Source organism: Ochlerotatus camptorhynchus, unplaced genomic scaffold, assembly GCF_037179485.1.
Source record: "Ochlerotatus camptorhynchus isolate MF236.1 unplaced genomic scaffold, CSIRO-AGI_Acam_v1.1 ptg000516l, whole genome shotgun sequence".
Taxonomy (NCBI): Eukaryota; Metazoa; Arthropoda; class Insecta; order Diptera; family Culicidae; genus Ochlerotatus; species Ochlerotatus camptorhynchus.
The window spans coordinates 1,243,167-1,258,355 of record NW_027041000.1 but is presented as its reverse complement, the minus strand read 5'-3'; the positions used below and the strand labels follow the sequence as shown (position 1 = coordinate 1,258,355).

General features: G+C 40.2%; 1 protein-coding gene across 1 annotated transcript in view; it reads left to right on the top strand.

Moving 5' to 3' along the window:
• Positions 1 to 530: 530 nt before the first annotated feature.
• Positions 531 to 15,189, top strand: part of LOC135712915 (Krueppel-like factor luna) — a 328,356-nt gene continuing 313,697 nt past the window's right edge. The window contains exon 1 of the mRNA XM_065236013.1: positions 531 to 570. The gene's annotated coding sequence lies outside the window, so the exon portion shown is untranslated. The remainder of the gene's footprint in view (positions 571 to 15,189) is intronic.

The following is a 15,189-nucleotide window of genomic DNA, read 5'->3' as shown; positions in this document are numbered from 1 at the left end:
TACTAAATATGTGTAGTTGTGTGTAATGTGTAAATATTTGTACAATATTGATCATAAAATAATGCAATGGAAGGATCTTACCGAATTATCTCCTATGTTGGTAATGATTCTTTTGCGCTTAAAAGTTTCGTTGGATGCATCCGCTCCTCCGATCGGTAGGTTGCAGAAAAATCCAAACAGCCGGTTTGCCATCGGCCTTGCATTTCCAAAAGCCATATTGTGAGCAATCTCGTGACAGGAGAGCTCTAGCGAATGATTAATCACCCCTCCAAAAAATATACCACCAGGAAAATCATCTTTCACGATTGGTCCTTCATTATGAACAACATCGCAAACTGCGTTAGCACCATGGCACCAGCCACAAACTTGAACCGCGGATCATAACCGAAAAACTTCTTGATTTGCGGATACTTTTGCAGGACAATCTTCCTTCGACTGGCGTGCGGTTCCTCAGTGTAACACCACTAAACATAACCACGAGCAATGACGAGGAACTGCATCCCAAACCCCATGACAAACAAGGAGTGGATGCATCGTAAAACAATCATTACCAACATAGGAGATAATTCGGTAAGATCCTTCCATTGCATTATTTTTTGATTCTTCAATATTGTACAAATATTAACACATTACACACAACTACACATAGTAACTCGGAGCGTTTGGTACTGTATGTCCACGCATCCTTCCACCCCTGTAGATTCAACATTAAACATCAATTAGACAAGAAAAATGATTAGACCTCATCTAACCTAATCATTTTCCAGGATGCTTTGTCGTAATGACTGCGTTTGTATTAGATTAGATTAGATAAGATTAGAAAAATTGTTTTTCTAAATAATTGAGTGTATGGCTTCAACATTTTTTTTTGGTTCAGAACTTTCGGAATGTGACATCATACAGGTACTTCCTTTGAATTTGACTTGATCGAGTGGCGATTTTCTTTTCATTACATCAAGACGATGAAGTTTTGAAAAAGACAACAATACTAACTATCTGCACGCTCGATCAACTTTGATAGAGGAATAGAACATCATTTTACTTTCATAAAAACAGGACCATCATAACAGATAATCAGGAGGGCCCTTTAGTATGGGATCCCGGAGAAGAAGAGAATTGGAAGACCTTGCTTCACATGGAAAACCAGCGCAAAGCACGATGCAGAAGGAACCGATCGATCGGCGGATTATTGGCACGAGGTGGCTAATAACTTATTTATTTATTTATTCGTCGTCAATCAAATGTAGACCAACTGAAGCGAGTTTAAAACAGCCACGACAAGAATTTTCAATGCCAGTCGGCGCCGCCGGGATGTTCTGAGGCATAACATCTCTGATCACGCCTTCCTTCGGATGGGAAGTAAAGCCGTTGGTCCCCGGTTCATGAGTTGATGGGTCGATAGATAGGGTCCAGGTGTGGGAGCTGCCTTCCTGGCACGTCGGTAGCATTGGTGCTCAGCACGGAAAACAAGATCGACGGAAAAAACAAACCAAAGGAAAAAAAAAAAAAGAATTTTCAATGAAATAGTGAAGTCTGAATACGAAGACTCGGAAGATACTCTCTCAGTGATTCAAGTAGCGATGGTCAACTGAACATCCCGGATTTCAGAGGTTTCTCTAACAACGAGGATGATGCTTTCCCAGGATTCGTCTAATCAGCATCATAATAATATACCCTCGCGCTATTGTCAAACTCTTTGCTGGTAAAATCAACTAACAACTTCCCTTACTTTTCACTAATCTCGATCATTATTTTGTAACTAGCAGCTTTGATCAGGGCCCTGGGAGGAAAATCCCCCGGTTGCTGGTCTAACCACGGCAACCGACTGGGGTGTGCATGACAAAGGCCTCTTTTACAGCTAACTGCCATGGCTATCAGGGTCTTTTGGTGGTCCACGGGAGAATTTCTTTCAGGGATCTTTCTCCCCTTTACTCACATGTTCACTGGGTAAAGTTCAACACAATTAAAATATAAATGAAACAATGAAGACCAAAAGACAAGTGATGAACACAACACAGCTTAGATTTTGGATTTTGACCTTCAATTTTATATTTTATCAACGTTTTGGGGCTAGTTGATTTACTGGCGGGCGGCTGGGAGCTCCGACGGTATTTGTTTGGACGGTCGCTTGATCCCAATCCGAGCGACTCACACGTTGGGCGGCCAATGGCCGAGACCACACAAAATGGCAACTCGCCCGTGATAGAGGATGGCCTGCGTTCACAGAATCGGATAGGAGGAAGCACTCACTGCTACTAAGGGGTACAGATGGGAATTCTTACGATGCAGAGCTTTCGGCTGACCCTTCACGATCGATCGATCACTTCACCAACTCGCGAGCTTGAAGAATTAGCTTATTGAACGTTTAGTCGCTTTAAACTTGCGACGACCCTTCCTACGTGCACTCCTACCGATTCTGGATAATCCTTAGCAAGATTTTTTTGACTTTAAATGATCTATGTTTCTTGAATTTGTGTGGTTTACATGTATAACTTATCAAGTGACACAGATGCGTTTTTTCAACGTTATTTCTTTTGAAATTTCAATTATTATTAATTACAGTTCCTAGTTCTATCAGGTCTGTTTAGAGAATGACCAACTTGGTGGGATTTCCTCCGCAAGATGTCTGATCTCAGCCTTATATGTGCTCCTAACCGCCATAGTTACAAATTTCCCGCGCATGTATGTCATAGACATACTAACACGGACGAACAGCAAGGGATGACAGGAACAGACAGCATTTTATGACAAGTACATATACAGGTTGGTGTCGTGGATAAACAAATTCGAAAATGGCACTACACAATTTATATTGGATTTAAATTCATGAAAACTACTTGACACCAACCGATGGCTATTTAACATGAAATAACGAGTCTCTCAAAAGTACACATACGGAGAATTGATACATTATTTCACATTTGAACATTTACTGACAATATTTACATTTTATTTACAATATTAACACTCTTTACACGTGACGGAACCCATCTTTGACATAAAGGATGAGACGTAAACAAACATGTCATGTACAATTAAGGTTCTACAAAGGGTTTGTTTACTTCTTCTTTTCGAAATATTCTTCGATCATAATTTTCTAAATGTATTGGTAAAATTCATTGGAAGTGCATGTTCCCACGCCAAAACTGTCAATTTTTCATAAATATCAACTGGTATGGTGAGAAAAACTTAACCATCTCTTTTCTCCCTTAATTTCAATACAACAGCAAATGTTATGTTACACTATCTACTGGATAAGAATGTAGCAGGCAAAACATTCGCACTGCCAGACTGCGCTGTATGCAAGTTTGTTTACACCCCTGAGCGGGAAAGTGAATACCAGACTACGTGCACTGCTGCCATCAACCCTGTTAGTTTTGAATTCAATCTTTTGTGACTTTTTTATATGGACCCGTAAAATGTCTAAAATGGTCATTTGTGTTTTATTTAATCAATTTTTGATATTTATCCACCATTAAATACATCCACTCATCTATGTTAATGAGACAGACTTCGCAATTATTTGTTTTAATAAACTTAAATTCATTGCTAGAGGCAATACATCTGGCACCGCTGTCTCAATGATACTTTCACGATTGCTAGCAAAGCAATAAAGTAGAAATGGTTTTCTTTGTGATAAATTTTGTTCACTAAGAGTTTTGTGAAGCTATACAATTAAGTAAATACAGTGAATGTGTTTTACCCAGGAAATTTTCGATCTAAGATCACGAAATACATGTTTTAAATTTTCGTATTCATAATATATGAATGTATGTGTAAACTAATGATGATGATTTTATGATATTTAAAAAAGAAGAAGAACACAAAATTACTTACCCTTTGAAGAACCTTAAGTGCTCCGAGACTGAAAAGTTCGTTACTCGACTAAAAGTACGTTTGATTGAGCTGAATTTCGCGTCTATTATGATTCAATTTTATGTCAAAATTGACGCTCGTATATGTCAGTCTCAGAGAACCTAAATTTATATGGATTTTTCTTTAGTGTGAAGCTGATCCATTGACCAAGTGATAATGTAACCAAATCCGTTGGTTACATTTAACAGGTTAATATTTATTTGATTCAATTAGTATATTTTACTGTCCTTACTGTTTATACTATCATTATAGCTAATTCATTTAGGCATACTCACCTGCATTGGGTTGTAATTTTGTATTCAGTGAATGGGAGAAGAGGGACTCACGATTCAGCACGGAGAGTGTATGGGATCCGTTCTAGGGGTTGTGTGGGGCATGTGGTTGATTTGAGACATTAGGTCGTATGAATAAAAGCGTTTAATTTACTTTCCCCGTAAGAAAAGCACGGGAAAGTAAAGTAAACTATTTTTATTTATACGGCCCATTATAGTTTGACGTGATCACCATGATCCATTCACGTTCTGGAATGTGGCCTTGAGACTTGAGATTTGGACTTCTGTCTCAGAGCGCTTAATATTACATGACATGTTTGTTTACGTCTCATCTTTTATGTCAAAGATGGATTCCGTCACGTGTAAAATTAATTATTTCTAAGTGTGTAGCTTAGACTGAACTTGGCGTCAATCTGCACCAATGTGTTATATTTGAAACATTTTTGTGCCATTTTGAATAATGAACCGATTCAAAAGATCGATTCAAAATCATTGATTAAGTCGGTGAATCGATTATTATTTAGATCGATTCTTGCCTCAAGATTAGTAATCCTACATTTTACCCCATGGTAAGTGTTTGCTGCTTTTGTAAACAAAACAAATCTCGTTGCCAAATCGTCTTATAATATTTCCGCGAACCTCTGTATATAGGATTACTACTCAAGATCGCCCAATGCTAACAGTGACGCAAACTTGATGTGGAACGGATATTTAGTTTGGTCATGAGTTATAGATGTCTTAACATTGTGATTAATTTAAAATCGTGAAATCATTTAATAAATTAGTTACACAAAGCTTATAATGATTTTGAAGTCGTTCTATCATAAAAAGTGATAATGTGATACCATTGAAATTAAATATTCATATTTATTTAATTTTTAGGAAGCTCACTGTGTTGGAAAATAATATACAGTTTTTCAACAAACTTCCATCTTCACCGCAGAATTCAGTTCTTGTCGGATTACCCTGAGCATTTGAGCATTTGAGGCTAACCAAGCTGCACAACGCTGTGGCTGAAAGTTGCTGCAACTTGATTATGACTGAAAAAAGTCACATACAAGTTACCTCAATCGCAATCGGGTGAATCTATAAGCAAATCTGAAAAAAATTATATTATAAATATATTTTTAACTACGATTGGCTTCGCAACACTGTGCTGTTGGATAGAGCAGTGACGCTAGTGTAAATAATTAGTTGATTTCCACACGATTTACCAAGAATTGTTTTGTTTGGTTGAGCATAGAATTGTATGAAAAGCACTCGAAAAATATGGTAATCCCTTTTTTATAATGCGTTTATTTTTTCAGGCTCATTTGCCGTAGCATTGCGGAGCTATATTAATCGTTTGGGTTACAAAATTACTTAAAACTAACGTTAGTAGAGCGGGAGCTGGTTACTCGCGGATATCTAGAGGTTAGATGTAACAAATTGTAACAAACGGATGGCAGGGTAGGGATTGAGAACACAAGGTTTGAAGAGCAATGTGCTCTTGATCGCGAACTAAGCGACACTCTGATGAAAAAGACAAACATGGGGGTACACCGATGGGCAGCTAACAACTTGAGAAAACACAAGATGACACTAACTACTAAATCCTTAGATCTATCCGTTTTAAAAACACATAAATTAAATTTAAATAGTCGAGATCTCGGATGGCGAAGATGTCTCTAACTGGCCGCAAAGGTTGTTTTCCTCGGGCCCTGAGGGATGCGGATGACTCAGATCTAGCAACACAATGGAGGGTGCATGACCAAAGCACGTGGTCGATATCGTGATAGCCACTATCACAAGCGCACAAATTGCTGCCTGCGAGCCCGAATCCTTTGAACCATGGCTTGTTCTATACCTGTGGAAGAATAGAATGTAACCATCTTCCCAGATCACTCTCATACCATTTTTGTTGCCAGTTGGTGAGGGCGTGCTGACGGGTAATTGAAAAAAAATCCACAAAGGCGATTTGTAGATCAAAAATATCGCCTTTCATAGCACCCACCTTAGCTAGCGAGTCCGCTTTCTCATTACCCGGAATTGAGCAATGCGATTGGACCCAAACTAAGGTGATAGTATAGGAGCAGTTAGATAAAGTACTCAATTTTGCTCGGATTTCGGTCAGGAAGTACGAGGAGTGCTTCATCGGCCTCATTGATCGAATAGCCTCCAACGAGCTAAGACTATCTGTTAAAAAAAATAGTGATCAGATGGTAGTGAGGAAATTTGCTCTACCGCGTAGAATATGGTTGCTAGTTCCGCAAAGTATACGGAACAGGGTTTTCGCAGCTGATATGAAGCGCCATGTAATTCGTTGAACACTCCAAATCCAGTGGAAGCGTTTATAGTTAACCCATCTGTGAAAAAACTCCTATTGTTACTGAAATGGTGGTACTTGTTTGCAAAAATTAAGGGAACAACCATCGACCGATGGTGATCTGGTATTCCACGGATTTCTTGCAACATGGTCCGATCAAAATTTACAGAAGAACTTTAAAACTTTTTTTTTTTTTAATGTTTTGTGCTAACGTAAGAACTACACGACATTCACAAGACGCGACACGAGACAAGACACAACACTTATTACAACTTTAAAATAAATTAAAATTTACCTTACTGCCGACCGGTTTCGGGCGTGATGCTGCCCATCTACGGGACAATGTCCGACCCGTCGATGGGCAGCATCACGCCCGGAACTGGTCGACAGTAAGGTAAATTTTAATTTATTTTAAAGTTGTAAGAACGATAAGTGTTGTGTCTTGTCTCGCATCGCGTCTTGTGAACTTTAAAAGTCTTGGAAGCAAACACGATTCGAATTGTACGAAGTAGGGCCAATCTCCAGCGTCATTAATATGGTAACCCTAGACATGCTCGAGCTTTTCCAGTGATCTAATGCTTATTTTGTATCTGTGTAGACAGTAGAGATACATATACATGCCCAAATTTCCACTCAAGTGGAAAGGGTTTCGGTGAATGAAAAGAACAAAAACATGGGCATGAAAACGTGATTTGCCTTATCAAACTGTGGTATCGAATCGGACGCAGGCCAGCAGAGCAGGAAGATAGGGGAGGTACAATTTGCTTGCCTACGTATGTAGCTTCTAGTGTGCATTGGTTCTGACGGCTGAAAAAGGCAGCCGGAGAAAATCGGAGATTTTATGCAGCCAACCAGCCCCCGCGAAAGAGAAGAATAATCGAAAATAAGGGTCGCTTTTGGGCTGAAGTGGATCCCCTTTCCGTTCTAGCTATCATCATTCCGGATGGGTGGGTGTTTGAGTGTGCTTTTTTTTTCCATCGAAACAGATGAATCATATAAGAGTTTCTAATAACAGCAAACGGATATCCATCAAACATACATTGGACTGGAGTGCTTTACTGGATACAAATTCCTCTACCGCTGGCTGGCTGCTGTTGGAATTCCATTCCGTTTAATCTTCCAGAGTGCTTTAAACATTCATCATCGAATTGCAAATCTCCTGCCCCACTTGATGGTTTCTGTTTCTGGTTATGGTTCATATATGGTGAAATTCATTGGGCATATGTTGATTTGGATCAAAACTGATCTGCAGCATGGCATTGATTTGAATTTTTATCGGAATCTTTGCATCTCTTTTTCCATATTTTCTGGGGAGTAAGGGGCAAGTTGAATCAAATGAATGCATTGAACACTGAATGATTAGATTATCTGAACATGTCATTTTTTTTGTCTTGATTCTGAATAATGATAACATTGGACATTCCGTTTTTATTTGATTATTCCAAACATAGAGACATGAACTCATGCACTTGCAGACTACAAATTGGCCATTCTGTTGTTTCTGAGTAACTATTTCACTGTGTGTGTGCTTCGAAAACTCCATGTGGAACTGTTAATGTACTTACTCAAGCAGTGTTCGGAAAAACATATACCAGTCTAAGTTACCTGACTGAGAACTGGTGTGCAACCAGACCGAAGATGATGACCGCTAGGAGCGTCGAATCAGTTACATGTCGGGGCGTCAATGATGATGACAGAGAGCTGATGTTCAAACCGATCGAATGACAGATGAGGGCCGGTGGGAGCATCGACTCTACTAGACGTCGAAATCGCAGGATGCCTTGGATGTCAAGCTGACCGATATCTGGTGTTAAACCAGACCAAAGGACAGACACGTAGGATGCCATGGATGCCGAGTTAGCGATGACACCGAGAAGCAGATATTAGGGATCTGGAACTCAAAAACTTAAAACTCATGTGATAGCTTATGCACCTATGGGTGTTGCCTCGCAAAATTCAACAGCGCAAAAATCACGGATCAGTTTTCAAGTTCTAAAATTCATTTGTTTATATTTTGCCGTTATTCATTGTTATAACTATTGTTTTTACATCAGGAAAACTAACACAACATCCATAAGCATGCTATCAATTAATCATATTGTCGAGCAGTTTTGGGACGACCTTCTACCAGCGGTTTTACGGAAATGAAACAATTCCAGATTTTTCACGCATTTTACAAATAAGACCCTATTTTCTCGAGGTTGGAGAAGAAAAAATATTAAAATATCGTTCCACGTTAAAGTTCGAGTGGTAGGAAACGTCATTTTAAACTGCTCGAATGATGTGATCCATTGTTCGTTCAAGCGGTTCCTCTGAGTTTTAAGCTGTAATGATTTTTTGGCGTTGTGAGTGTGAGGAAAAAAAATCTGAAATGAAACACTTGAGCTAAATGGTTGATACATTATGTTGGAACATTGCTGATTTATGCGATGTTGCGCTGAAAATTACATGAAATATCGTGTAAATGTACGACCAATACAGTGTTAATTACAAGGATGCTATATATTTAAGAAAGTAACATGAATTTTTCAAACGGTTTTGGCCGCAAAAACCTGGACAATATCTGATTTCATAGAATATTTCCACCTACTGTGAAATGTAGGAAGCCACCTTCCAGAAAAAAAAACCCTAACGATAAGCTTATGACATCATAACCTGCCCGCGAGTGCTTTCGCCGGTGTCACGCTGACAATCAATGCTTGCATGTTACGTTCATACCGACTGAATACCTCCGCACAAAGCATAGTTTCCACAACATGTGAACATTGCGCGTAATCATGTTTCGGCAGATACCTACCATCCCGGAACGAGCACCCCCGATGCCGCTGTTACAAGAGCGTAAAAATCCCACCCCACCCCGTTGTTGCTATAAAATTGTTCTATCAGAGTTTCATTGTTACGTGGAATCTGTGACGGTCGTCCGTACTTTCGGCAGCAATGACTCCATGGATGGAGCGCATAAAAAGCGCCAGGGCACAGGGCAAACTCGCGTTCCAAACATGTCACCCCCAGAAAATTCCTCAGGATTGAATGCCGAGTGGATTCCTTCGTTTGAACTCACGAAACCGTTTCTGCTGCGGCTGCTGGGTTGGCAATCTCGGTTAACGGAAACGACCTCCCACGTCCAAACCGCACACGAATAAGTACATAATGGCAGCTGCGACGACGACGACGGCGGTGGTGATGACGTCGCGATGGAATGACTATGTGCAAAGGACACTGTGATGACACACGTTGGTTAACGAAAAGACTAAATAGCGCCGATGTTCGGTAAAATGTAAATTGTAGTACCAAAAGAAGACGCGCTCCACCATCCGGATGCCGGATGTTCTTGGGCGTGGGTTGATAAACTGAAATTGCTGAAAGCTGCTGTGGTGGTACCGTTCCCGTTCGATTAAATCGGGGTGCATTCATGAGCGTAAGTAGCTCTTTTGGAGCAGATGTGACCATCGCAGAATGTGGATTTGCAAATTGAATCGAGGGGGATTTTGAAATTAAATTTAAATCTACAGTGTATGTGAAAATTACCGGTATGGACATTTTTAGAAGCACTGAACTCTTGGCTGTTGTCTGATCTACAACTTATTGGTTCATAGATACACAGAAAAAAATCTGAATTTAAAGCCTAGTGTAAAATCTCACCTCGCGTTAATCTATAGTTTGCATAAACAACGAAATTGTAATCCCCAACGGTAATTTCTGACCGCTGCAGCGCTTTAGAGTTACTGATCAATACCACCTCGCTCTTGTTGTGGGCTAACTGCAGCTTCGCTCCATGCATAAGGTTTCCAATCATGACGACCGCCTCGGTCGCCAATATCTATTCCAGCGTCTTCCCTGTTACCGTAAGACAACGTCGTCCGCAAAGCCAACAATCTCAGCTCGTTTGGGTAGCTTCAGCGTTAGACCGCCGTTTTAAATCACGTTCCAGAGCGTTGGACCAAGGATGGAGCCTTGTGGAATTCCCACCGTGATCCTAATCGATCTCTGTGCCATATTTGGCTCGTAGATCAGAACCCGGTTCTGAAAGTAGCGTTGGTCTCCCAGCTGGAGCTGTTGAACGCATTCTTGACGTCGATCGTTATCACAGCGTAATATCGATCTCCTCTTCACTTCTGTTTCGACGCCTTATCGGCTCTCTCGACAACTGTCAGAATTGCATCCACTTTTGCTCTTCCGTTTCAAAATCCGAACTGCCTCTCCGACAATCCTTGCTTACTCTCCGTGCATTTCGTTAGCCTGTTTAGGATGATGCTCTCCAAGAGTTTTCCGAGTGTATCCAGCAGGCACTGCACAGTGGTCCAGAATGCAGATTTAGGTGGAATGATATGTTTTAAGCCTGAAATTGAAACTTTAGACTAAAAGTCTCTTCTACAAAGTTGTTCCTTATAGTTAGACGCTCATTTTTATGGCAATGAATTCTAGGGTGGTTCTTATTATCATTAAAATCAAAAATCTAACTTTTTTGTTTGAATAAATTAAGATGTACATCTCTCGGATCTTCAGTATAGCTTCTACTCAAATCATATAATTAATTGAAAGTCATTCTGTCTTCTCTTCGAGCAGATTGCCGTCAACATCAACAGAACCACTTTCGATCGGTTTTCATGCTGTTTGTTTTGGCTTGACTCGTGTTCATTTCTTCTTTCATTGTCAAATGAGCTAACTTTTGCATTGAAGCGAAGCTGTTTGATCCAAATTCGCACAGTTTTAATGACTTTTGTTGATTGTTCACTCAGTTCATGTAAGCGTGTGCGCATAGATCTGTGAACGTGGTTGTAAAATGTATCATTGTTGGATGGTTTGTTTACCCATGGGTACTTTTTGAATCGGGGTGACGTCTAAAGATCGAAAATTGATATGCGAAGCTATTTTTAAATCCAAGATGGCGGCTTCCAGTTAAGAAAAGGTGGGAAATGCTGTCAAATACTTATCAATAAAGGTATTTTTGGAATCGGGATAATGTCTAGAGGATGAAAATCAATATCCGACGCCATTTTGAAATCGAAGATGGCGGCTTCCGATTAACGAAAAAGTGGAAATACAGTCAAATACTCATCAATATTGGTATTTTTGTAATCGGTATGAAGTCTACAGATCGAAAATTGATATGCGACGCCAATTAGAAATCCAAAATGGCGGCTTCCGATTTCAGCCGCCATATTGGATTCCAAAGTGATATCTGATATCGATTTTCGGCATCTACGCGTTGTCTCTGTTCTGAAACCAACCATATTTTAGGGTATTTGACATCTTTTCTGAAACCCTATGGACGCCATATTGGAGTCCAACATAGCATCGGATATGGATTTTCGGCACGCGTTGTCTCCGTTCCGAAAATACCCATATCTTAGGGTATTTGACACGTTTTTGGATTCCAAAATAACGTCGAACATCGATTTTCTGCACCTTCATTTCGTCCTCGTTCCGAAAATACCCATATTGTGGGGTATTTGAGACTTTCCCTGACCCCGATGGCCGCCTTCTTGGAGTCCAGAATGGCCTCGTTATTTAATTTTCGTTCAATATAAAATAATATATTATTACTACACCTAATCTGGATGCCTTCCCTATCGGCAACCTATATTGTGCGGATACTATCCGGATACTATATTTTGATGCCTGCGTCGTCAGGTCGTGACAAATCGAACGAGCCCCGAATTGAAGTGAAAGTGGAAAAAACGAAGGAAGCAGATTTCGAGTCATTCATTGCGTCAATTGAAACAAGTCTTTGCTTCAAATGAAATAAACTAAAGCACTCGACGAACGAAACAAGTGATAGTCCTGTCATGTTTGAAAAGAGGAATGTTCATCGTGACTCGATAACAAGAAACACGATGATTTACACCAAAATGATATTGCTCGAAATGAAGCGATTTTGCGGAGAGTTCATTTTCATTTCTTTGTTTCGAAAATCCAGAACCCTGAATGCGACAAAACAATTAAGTGTCATTTGGAGCGAAATGCTTGAGAATCCATGTTTGAAAACCAAAAAGTTCAGCAAAATCTTCAGGCTGACAAAATCGGTGAAAATAAGCTGACAAAATTGGGAGTAGAAAAATCGGGGGTGGACAAAATCTGGAAAGCACTGTAAAAAAACTTTATGAAATTTATACTGAAAAATCCGCTATGATTTCTGAGCCATGCGAGTATCGAATCAAATTTTTTAAAGTGTTTGATCAAAACATAACTCATCAGGTTACATATATGTCATGTTCAAACTAGGAAGTTCATTTAACCATTCATTTAAATTCTTATTTTTTTTTAAATTTTGTTGTTGTTATGGAGCAGGGAAAAGCCTGCTGGAGTAGAGCATTGCAATGTTTGGAGGCGAACCAGCCCAAGGCTGAAAGCCTCCCTAATAAAGATAAATAATAATAATTAGCATTGCAATGTAGCCCATCCTACAGCAGGAATAAAACCTCCTCATCTTTACTTAAATAATAAAAATAAATTCAACGATACTTGCACATGACACTTATGAAAGCTTGATTGAAAGGACGATTGTCGGTGCACAGTTCAACAGATGAAGGTGAACAGTTGCTAGTGAACGGATTGTGGACTGCGATGAATCGGCCAGACGTCGAAGGTATATGATGCCAAGCTAAAGATGTCGTAGTGAAGCAGATATTGCCGTTCTGGCAGAGAGCTTATGTTCAATCAGACTGAAGGGCAGATGATGACCGCTGGTAACGTTGAAACAGAGAGAGCTGGTTTCAACCAGACCAAAGAGTAGATGGGGGCCGGCGGGAGCGTCGATTCAGCTAGACATTGGAAACGTAGGATGCCATGCTGACAGTGAGTTGGTGATCAACCAGACCGAAGAGCAGATGATGACCGCTGGGAGCGTTGGAACAGCTAAACGTCAGGAATGAAGGATTCCAAGCTAACATCGCGGATCTGGAAACATTTGTTGTATAAACAATTAGTGGCGCAGTATCCCTGGAGGCTTCAGCCAGACATATACCAGTCAAAGTTACCTGACAGAGAACTGGCGTTCAACCAGACCGAAGATGATGGTCGCTTGGAGCGTCGACTCAATTACATTTCGGGGCGTAGGATACCATTATATCGATGATGATGACAGAGAGCTGATGTTCAACCTGATCGAATAACAGATGAGGGCCGGTGGGAGCATCGACTCCACTATACGTCGAAATCGTAGGATGCCTTGGATGCCAAGCTGACAGAGATCTGGTGTTGAACCAGACCAAAAGACAGATGAAGGCAGCTGGGAGCGTTGACTCAGCTAGACATCGGAAGCGTAGGATGCCATGCTGATAGAGAGCTGGTGTTCATTCAGACTGAAGGGGGTAAACTATTAGGGACGCAGTACCACTGGCGGCTTCGGCCAGACATATACCAGTCTTCGTTACCTTGCAGAGAACTGGTGTTCAACCAGGCCGAAGGCAAGATATGGTCGCTGGCGATTTACGTCAACGTAGATAGTGCGAGATACGAAGCTTTAGATGTCGTTGGATGTTCGCCGTGAACAGATCGATGGATTGCTGTTGTTTGATTACTGTTGGGATCTCGTTGTACAGTTTATCACCATGGTAACCAAAGCGTTTTTTCTCGAGTTCTGTATGGGGTCGGACCAATCGAATGCTACCGTTGAATCTACTGGATCTTTCTGAGAAGTTCATTGTGATTGTCATGCTGTGATGTGTGGCTGGATTTGTTACAATGTTATGCATGTATGTTAATGGCTGCAACACTCTTTAGGATTTCAATGTGATGCTCCCAGCTTAGGATACTGCCCAAAGTGAGACCCAGATATTTGAAGTGGTCCACTTTACAAATTTCAATAGCATCAACTTGTACGATCGGAAGCTCTTGAACTGGTCGTCTCGAAGAGTGGAAAACCATATATTTCGCGTAACATTTGAAAAGGGCCTACCCTTGTTGATCGATTCTCTTCATCGACTTTCTTTTTGGTTTACCACGGCAACATAAACGAATTTATCGCTAAGCTCGCAACACAGTTGGACGGAAGATTATGTTAGCTTGCGCCTGAAACAACGCACTCAATGGGAAATTCATTGGCAATCGGGCTATTCGCGAAAGAGAAAATCGATGAAGAGAATCGATCAACAATTCTAGGCCCTTTTCTCGTGTTGCGCAAGATATGTGGTCTTTTGCAGGTTTAACGATAAAAGATTTGATTTGAAAAATTCTTGAAGAAGCCCTAGATCTTGCTGAATGTATTGTGCAATTCAACTGGCCTCAAAAAATCTGTACACAATTACTGAATCGTCCGCAAAGAGCTGGATCCGCATGTGAAGCTTTAAGCGAGATGGATCGTATATGAACACCAGAAAAGTAACGGACCTAGGTTACTGCCTTGTGGAACTCCAAATGATATGTTCTTGGGATCACTTCTCCAAGTTAAAGCGTATTAGCTGTTTACAATATTTTCGAAAGAATGTGGAAAATTGTTCTTGTATCATCTTATTCTATAATAACATTTTACAGATCTTTTAGACTAAAGATGGCATCAATGTAAGACACTTCAAAATACCTTGTTTTAGAACTCTGGTTTAATTACCTTCCATTTAATTCCACTTTATTAATTTGTGTATCCGTGCCAGAAAAGTATTTTGACTACAATTAGATTGCACATCGGTGTCAATCCCACTAAAGGTTTTTTTTTACATAAAGCATTCCACTAACAACCCAATTGAATTACTTTATTATTATGGCTACCAAGCCTTTAAGTTTTTTTTTTCTAATGAA